Source organism: Dipodomys spectabilis, unplaced genomic scaffold (genome assembly GCF_019054845.1).
Source record: "Dipodomys spectabilis isolate Male_0828 unplaced genomic scaffold, ASM1905484v1 ptg000114l, whole genome shotgun sequence".
Lineage (NCBI taxonomy): Eukaryota > Metazoa > Chordata > Mammalia > Rodentia > Heteromyidae > Dipodomys > Dipodomys spectabilis.
The window spans coordinates 1,333,621-1,342,781 of NW_024870791.1; the positions used below are offsets into that span (position 1 = coordinate 1,333,621).

A 9,161-nucleotide genomic window follows, 5' to 3' on the forward strand; every position below is an offset into this window, starting at 1 on the left:
TTTTTTTAAGATCTTGTATGAAGTTCTTTACTTACTTAATTTGGTGTTCACTGTTTATTCTCAAATGATTTAGTTGATTGGTTATGGTTTCCTTGGACTCCCATTCCTTCTGTTGGGTTCCATTCAGCATTCTGTTTGTGGTCTCCCTGACTTCCTTCAGCTCTTTGTTAATGGATTCCATGAATGCCTTTAGTGATCTTTGTGTATTTTCATCCTGCTCTCTCAATTCCTATATTACTCTTTGATTAGCTTCCTCCCGTTCTTGAGATTCTTATAGTTCTCTTTGAGTGTTCTTAAGCTGCTGTGTTAAGTGTGTACACAATGGGGGATAAGGTCTAATAATCGACTACGGGTTTATCTGAGGATGTGCAGAAAAGCAATTAAGTCACATAAAGAATGAAAGAGAAGAACAGGTGAAAAGGATAAGAAAGAAAAAAAGATCAGAAGTTCAGTAGAGCTAAACAAAAATCAAGACAAAACATAAAAAAACAAAAAAAGAGGAATAAAAATGCACACACACTTATACCCCTAAAATAAAATTCTAAGAGGAAAAAAAGTTACTAGAAAACAATTTTTTTCAAAAAAGGTAAAAATTAAATTAAAAAAAAAGCATTTTTAGAAAAAAATTTTTTATAAAAGATACAACAACAACAAAAAATCTTCTTTGATTTTTTGGAGATGGGTGGGAAACATCTTGTGTCTCCCTTGTGTCCGTAACCAGCCTCTTGTTGGAGTCTCTGGTCTGCTTGTGTTCCTGTGGCTTGGTTGGTTACTTAATCAGTTTCTTTGAACAGGCAGAAAAATGCTCTGCGATCCTCCTCCCAGGTGAGTTCAATGGGTGGAAGATGGCTTTGTCCTCGAGTTTGGAGATGCTGTGATGATGCTAGGTTCTGGGTAGAATTGAGGCCTTTCAGCAAACATTAGCTTTTCCTGGGGGCTGGTTTGTGAGAAACTCATAGAGTCCAGCCTGGAGCCATTCTCAGGGTTTCTTTTTACTGAATTTCAGTTGATTGTCGAGGCTGCTAAAGGGAGGGGCAGCCTCTGGCTCTGATTACCAGGTGAAGAAAGCCACTCCTGGTGCTGGCACCCGAGCTAGGTGACTTTTCCCTGGGTGGAGTTGAGTCTGGCAGGTGAGGTAAGGCTCTTGTGACCTACTAGATGACCTTAGATTTATTCCAGGGCCTGAGTTGGAGCTAGCAGCTCCTCCGAGCTTTGTCAGTATCCAAGATGGAGATCTCCGGTACTGGGGGTGGGGAGGGGTGGCCTTCCCTCCTCTGCTCCCTGCGAAGGAGTGAGGACATCAGGCTTCTACTCACGCCGAGCCTTGGTTCCTGGGTCGTCTCTGGTCTGCGAACTGCAGGATAAAGATGTCTGCTCCTTGTCGGTTCCTGTTGGTGTTGAGTGGAATCCACTCGCCCACCACGTCTGGCTCCTTCATCCCGGACTCTCTGTGATTCAGGTATCACGCCTGCTGTCGCTTCCGCCACTGCTGCCACGGCTGTGGTGGCTGCTGGCAAGTGCCCAGGGCTGTCTCCTTGTCTGTATTTTCTCTCTCTGTCCTCACTCTCTGTCCTGTGAAGGCACACTTGTTGTGATTCTATGGCTTAGGACTTTTCCCTGGAACTCTAAAACTGCTTTCTATGCCAGAGCTTGTTTAGCCTACAGCTTCTCTTCCGCAATCTTCCTGGAACATCCTGGAAGTTTATTCATAATGCAAGAATTACAATCACAATTCACCAAACAACAGAGCACCCAAATTTATGCAAGAAACACTATTTTCCCTCAAATCACAATAGCTCCAAAGACTTGAATTGTTGGGGACGTTAACACACCACTTTCCCCACAAGACAGATAAACTCAGAAAAACTCAACAGAGAAAACACAGATCTGAACAACTGCATAGATCAACTAGATTTAACAGACATCTATTGGATATTCCAACTAGCAGCATCAGAATATACGTTTTTCTCAGCAGCACAAGGAATACTTTCCAAAATAGAACACATTTTAGGCCACAAAGCAAACTTGTCCAAATTCAGAAACATTGAAGTTATACCTTGCATTCTCTCAGACCACAAGGGAATAAAATTTGAACTCAACACCGAAAGCCACCAGAGATAGTCCACTAACACATGAAGGCTGAACAACACACTGCTGAATCACGAGTGGGTCATAGAAAAGAACAGAAAGGAAATTCATATATTCATGATATTCAACAAAAATGAACAAGCAAATTACCAACTTCTCTGGAACACAGCAAAGGCAATACTTAGGGGCAAGTTTATAGCTCTGAATTCCTACATGAACAAATTGGAGAGATTTGAAACCAACAATTTCATGAGACATCTGAGCCTCCTTGAAAAAGAGGAGCAAGATAAACCCCAATCCAGTAGACAGAAAGAAATAATTAAAATTAAAGCAGAATTAAATGAATTAGAATCCAAAAAATATAGAAAGAATCAACAAATCAAAGAGTTGCTTGTTCAAAAAAATTAATAAAATTGACAGGCCCTTAGCAAACCTTATAAGAAAAAGAAGAGAACTCACCCAAATAAATAAACACAGAGATGAGAATGGAAACATCACCACAGAAAAAAACAAGATACAGAACATTATAAGGGAATACTTCTCAAAACTTAATGCTAATAATTTTGAAAACTTAGCAGAAATGGAACTTTTCCTTGCAAATACTGACATGCCAAAAATAAACCAAGATGAGTTAAATCATTTTAACAGGCCCATATCAAGCATTGACATGGAAACAGCAATAAGAGACTTCCCATCTAAGAAAAGCCCAGGACCAGATGGTTTTACAGGGGAATTTTACAAGGCCTTCAAAACAGAGCCCAGAGCCCACACCAATACTTCTCCAACTCTTCAATAAATTGAAAGAGAAAGTTCACTACTGAAATCATTCTATGAAGCTATGATAGCCCTCATCCCAAAACTAGGCAGGGACTCATCAAAGAAAGAGAACTATAGACCCATTTATTTGATGATCATTGATGCAAAACCTCTCAACAAAATTTTGACCAATCGACTTCAACAATTCATCCAAAAAAAGTCATACACCACGATGAAATAGGTTTCATTTCAGGGATGCAAAGCTGGTTCAGTATACACAAATCAATTAATTCATCACATCAACAAGAGCAAGTATAAGAAACATATGGTTATCTCAATAGATGCAGAAAAAGCATTTGACAAAATCCAACATCCATTCATGATGAAGGTTTTGAAAAAATTAGGAATCCATGAAACATTCCTCAATACAATAAAGGCTGTATTTCACAAACCTACAGCCACCATTATACTTAATGGTGAAAAACTAAAGCCATTTCCTTTTAACTCAGGAAGGAGACAAGGATGTCCCTTCTCCACTTCTCTTCAATCTAGTATTAGAATGCCTAGCTACAACAATACGACAAGATGAAAACATAAAGGGGATCCAAATAGGGAAAGAAGTAAAACTCTACCTCTTTGCAGATGACATGATATTGTATGTAAAAAATGCCAAAGTCTGTACTCCAAAATTACTCAAGCTGATTCAAAACATTGTCAAAGTAGCTGGGTATAAAATTAACCCTCAAAAATCCATGGCTTTTCTGTTTGCCAACAATGAGAAAAGTGTGGCTGAAATTAGGAAAGCAATTCCATTCGTGATAGACCCACAAAAAATAAAATACCTAGGAATTAACTTAACCAAAGAAGTGAAGGACCTCAATGATGAAAACTTTAAAAGTTTGAAAAAGGAAATCAAAACAGAACTTAGAAGTGCAAAAACTCCCATGCTCCTGGATTGGAAAGATCAACATCTTGAAAATGGCAATACTTCCCAAGGCTATCTACAAATTCAATGTGAAACCTATCAATATTCCAACCTCATTCTTCAAAGAAATAGAAGAGGCAATCCAAAAAGTCATATGGAACAATAAAAGACCCCAAATAGATAAAACTATCCTCAACAGAAAGAACAGTGCTGGAGGAATATCAATACCAAATTTCAAACTCTACTATAAACCTACTATGAACCTACAGTCCTATAGCCCTCTAATCTTCAATATGGGAGCTAAAAAAAAATAGAATGGAAGAAAGACAGCCTCTTCAGTTAATGGTGTTGGCTTGGTTAACTACTTGTAGAAAACTAAAGCTAGCTCGTTATATATTACCCTGCACCAAAATCAACTCCAATGGAGCGAAGACCTCGGAGTCAAAGCAGACACTCTGAAAACATTACAGGATCGAATAAGAAAAACCCTTTTTCTCCTTCGCTCAGGCTGAAATTTTCTTAATATAGACCCAGAAACACAACAAATTAAAGAAAGGTTGTACAAATGGGATTGCATGAAATTGCAGAGCTTCTGTATGACAAAGGACATCGCTAGCAATATCAATAGAAAGCCCACGGATTGGGGGAAGATCTTCACTAGCCATACAACGGACAGGGGTCTCATATTTAAAACATACCTGGAACTGAAAACATTAAATCCCCCAACCACAAATCTTCAAAGAAACAACTGACCAATAAATAAGTGGGCTAAAGACTTAAACAGAAACTTCTCTGAAGAGGAATGAAAGATGGCCAATACATACTTTAAGAAATGCTCAACCTCCCTAGCCATAAAAGAAATGCAAATCAAAACAACATTGAGATATCACCTCGTCCCAGGTAGAATGGCTATAATCAAGAACTCTAATAACAACACATGCTGGAGGAGATGTGAACAGAAGGGAACCCTATGGCATTGTTGGTGGGAGTGTAAACTTGTTCAACCTCTTTGGAAAGGAGTATGGAGGTTCCTCAAAAGACTCCAAATAGAGTTCCCCTATGACCCAGCAATCCCACTTTTGGGCATTTACACAAATATTCACAAACAAGATCACACTAAAGGTACCAGCAGGATATGTTTATTGCAGAATTATTTACCATAGTTAAGATATGGAACCAAACCTGATGCCCCTCAGTAGATTAATGGATCAAGAAAATGTGGTATATATATATATATATATATATATATATATATATATATATATATATATATATATATATATATATACCACAATAGAATTCTATGCGTGCATCATAAAGAATGACATTGCCCCATTTGTGAGGAAATGGAAAGACTTGGAAAAAATTATATTAAGTGAAGTAAACCAGGCCCAAAGAAACATAGGTCCCATGGTTTTCCTTTTTTCCAATAAATAGTATATGTCTGAATCAAGCAGAATAGCTCAGATATATTGATGTTAGGGAAATGTACCCTAAGATATGTACTCAAATGCTGTTTTCTTTCATGTGATTTTTTCTAACACATTTATAAGATGATATCTTTGTTGCTTTGTATGTCCCTCCCCCTTGGTATAACCCCTACTTTCACTGTATTTGATGTTGTTATAATTTGTGGAGGGTAAGGGCAAAAACAAATCGTTTAAATAGGGATACAGGTGGACCCATTGCAACAATGAGATGTACAAGTCGTTATGTCGAAAACGAACTTTCCAACTTTGGTGTGGGGTGATTGTAGGCTTGGGTAGAGGGATGGGGGAGGATGGAATAGAAAGGGGAAACAAAGGAGCAGGCTACAATGCTTGATAAGAAATGTACTCATTATCTTGCTCATGTAATTGTAACCCCCTTGTACAATATTTTCACAATAAAAACAAATAATAATCTAGAAAAAAAAAAGAAAAGAAGCTAGGCTTAACACCTTTATAACTTTTAAAAACATCCTAATTGTAGAACATCATTGAAAGCAAGTTCCATTATACAAATAAACTTTTTAACCCTCCTTTGAACGCCTTTTTAATTGTAATTTTAACACATACAAGGGGCAGTTTTAGCAATAATAATCAGATCATCACATCACTCATTTTAACCATCATGTTTTCAGTGTCTATCTGCAGGGAAAAAAGACCGAACAAAGATGGGCCACTCAGCCCCTCCTATGGAATGGGCACACACCCAATCTGACTCTTTAAGGTTAGATGAACTGCGTTTATGCCAGCTTGCCCTCCTTTACCATGTGTGGACTCCTCCCAGGGCCAGTCCCACCATCTATGAAGCCCCCCCGCCAGGGTTGGTCCCACCATGCATGACCTGCTTAACTGCACTTCTGCCTGCTCATCCTCACCCCTAAATATAGATCTTAGGTGGTCTTCTAAGTTTTCCCATTTTTGGTGGGGAGGTTTGAATAAAATACTGCTTTAGATAGACAGAACGGGTCATGTTTTGTAACAGTGCTAAATTGACCTTTACATTTAAATTTTTAACATTTATCCTGAAATTTTAGCCAAGGGAACTAAATCCCAAACTGCCGAAACATTTTAAAATATTAAATTTTAAAATAACAGATTTTCTAATTTCTACATTAAAGAATCCTTAAAAAGCCATTTAAAACAATGTGAAAGATTTTTTAATTTTTAGTAATGTCTAAATCCCTTAACCTTTTACATTTTAAACTTAAACTCACCCAATTTTTACAGCATGTTGACAATTTTTATCTTGAACATGTTTACAAACACATAGAAAACACACACATCTTAAAGCGTGCAAAAATCAAAATCAGTTGTACATAGATTTTTTTTTAAGTTTTTTAACAAAAATTTAATACAGTATTTTTTTTAACTAAGTACCTTTGTTAAGCTTCATTTTCCCAGGCTTGCTTGTTTAGCAAGGCAATTCACCAACGGATCTTTTGAACACCTTCTGTTGCAGAAGGGCTGGTTGACGGGGTCACCTGAAAATAAACTGGCCTGAATTTTATCCAATATTAGACAAGAGCACTTTAAAAATTGTTACATTGTCAGGACTCGCTGAAAAGTCCAAACCAGGTGCTTAGTCTTCCACACCCTCTGCTCAGGCAGCCTCCACAAGGAGAAAATGCATCCCAAGGCCTGAAAGGTACCAGACTAGTCCAGTAACCTTTCACACCTCACAATGAGGGGAGCATAACAGGTCTGTGGCTGAGCCCAGCCAGAGGCTGGAACTTTTATTTCCCCAGAGTTGTTCAAATAAATAACAAAAATATAAATAAACACAAAAACCAAGAATCCACACTTAAAACAGGTACCAATTCTAAAACAGAACTAGACAACAAAGGCTGAGTTGGGGACTAATGGACCCTCAGTTCAACCCTACCAGAACTGCTCCATTCTCACTCAGCAAGCTGAAATCAGAGTCTGCTGAGTGAGCTGGCCACCCTCACCCAGAATTTCCCCACCTCAAAAATAGAACAGAAATGACACCAAAGTAAACAAGACAGACAAGTGGCCACAAAGACAAAATCAGATCTCCTTGAATTTGGCAACATCTCACCACCAGAGGATTTCTTTCTTTTTTTTTTTTTTTAGATAACTGCAAATGTTGACCCAGGGGCCTTCCAAGGTGGAGGAGAACTCCCAATCATCTTGGGGCAAGGGAAAAATGACCCTGGAAGCTATCCCCTCAGACTGACAGTCTCCCACCCCCCATACTCAGAACCTCTGGGCCAAGTCCCGAGGCTAAGATCTTGCTGGTGGCACTTGGTGGTCAGTGGCAGATTCATCTGGCTTAGAGTTTTCCCTGCAGGCCCCTTTCAAAGTTATTGCTAGATCCTGCAGGTTCTCCCTTCCCCCACTACCTCCTCCTCTAGAGAATAAGTCAACCCTTGATGTCATCCTAAAATTCCAAAAGTATTAAAATGGGAGAGCGCCTGAGGTGAAAGGAGCCTCTGGCCCCCACTTTTGTGGGGGCTCCAGGATGCTCACTGATCTGAAAATGAAATAAAATGAATCAGGAAAGGAAAGAAAGAGAGGCGCTGAATTAAAATGACAATGGCAACTACAAATGAGATAAAGAGAGCATGCATGTTGATCTCAAGCTCGAATCCACCCCTAAACCACGGTGGTGGAGGCCAGACGAGTTCCTGTCCCAAAGGATGGCAGAGGCCTGTGAGTCAATACCCAGGAGGTGGTTAATCTACCCTTAACCCAGAGTGGCAGAGGCTGGACAAGTCATGGTCCAAAAGACGACAGAGTCCAGAGAGACCCCACTGGGGAGGGCTTCCCCAAGGGCCCAGGAAATGTCTTCCACCGGCCTGCTGGTTACCTTGTAGCACATCCGCCAACATTTCTTGCCAGCTCCAAAACCCTACTTGCAAGTCAAACATAAAACACTCAACATAAAGCAGCTGCACCCCCTCTTACCGGCTAGCTGGACGACTCGCTGATCAGGTATTTGGGTGGCTTATGGGGGGGCTATCCCAGAGGAGCTCCCACATAAAGTGCCCAGTTTTTGGACGCCCCCTCTCAGAACACCAGAGACCATGATCAATGCAAACAGCAAAGAGTCGTTTATTGCAAGCTGGAGTTTGGTCCTCTGTGCACTTGGTAACCGGTGATGCTAAGAGGCCCCAAGCATAAAATTGGCACAGCTTTTATATTATCAAACAAACAAGTTTAGGGGGTTTCCACACAAGCAAGTTCACAAGTTCAGGGGGTTTAAGTCCACCCTGATCGCACTTCCCTTTTTCAGCTGAAACACCTGGGCAACTGTTCTGTTTTTTAAGGGTGGGTAGGGTTGGTGGCAACCTGCGGTTTTTCTGAGAACTATTTTTCTCTTTGGCAGCACAGCTCTCTTTGGGGGTTACTTTGAGGGCAGCACAGCTCAGGGGCCTTGATCTTAAAATGGAATTACTTTAGTTCTTCAGTTAGGTCCTGAGCTCAAGCACCAGGAATGGTGTATGCACACACACACACACACACACACACACACACACACACACACATACACACACACCCCACATGGAGGCACCTTTGCCAAAAATGTATCATTCCATTATGTTCAGCTCCCTAATTGTCTGGCAGAAGGACTCTTGAATTAATTGTAGCAGTTTGTTTCAACACTGAAACATAGTCTTACAAAGACAGCATGAGTGCAGGGAACTTGGCCTGCCACAAAAGGTGGCACAAATAAAGGCTTCCTGTCAAAACAGACCACTGGGGAGAGAGATAGCTTGGGGTACAAACAAGCCTTTTTCTCCTGACTTTCAGAACCTGCGCACGTTCATCCTCATTAATTGGCCTGGATGAATTTTTTGTTATGCAGCTTTACAGGAGTGAAGATTTTTGTCTGCCTGTTCCAACAACGAAGTCGACTTCCTCCGGCAGCCTGGGGTATGGAG

At 40.1% G+C, this 9,161-nt stretch overlaps 1 long non-coding RNA gene across 1 annotated transcript; it reads right to left on the reverse strand.

Moving 5' to 3' along the window:
* Nucleotides 1-1,607: 1,607 nt before the first annotated feature.
* Nucleotides 1,608-8,369, reverse strand: LOC122114954. Its single transcript, XR_006148672.1, has 3 exons — nucleotides 8,185-8,369; nucleotides 6,634-6,737; nucleotides 1,608-1,694 (listed from the first exon to the last, which is right to left on the reverse strand). It is a non-coding gene; the product is annotated as an uncharacterized LOC122114954 (long non-coding RNA).
* Between the last annotated feature and the right edge of the window lie 792 nt (nucleotides 8,370-9,161).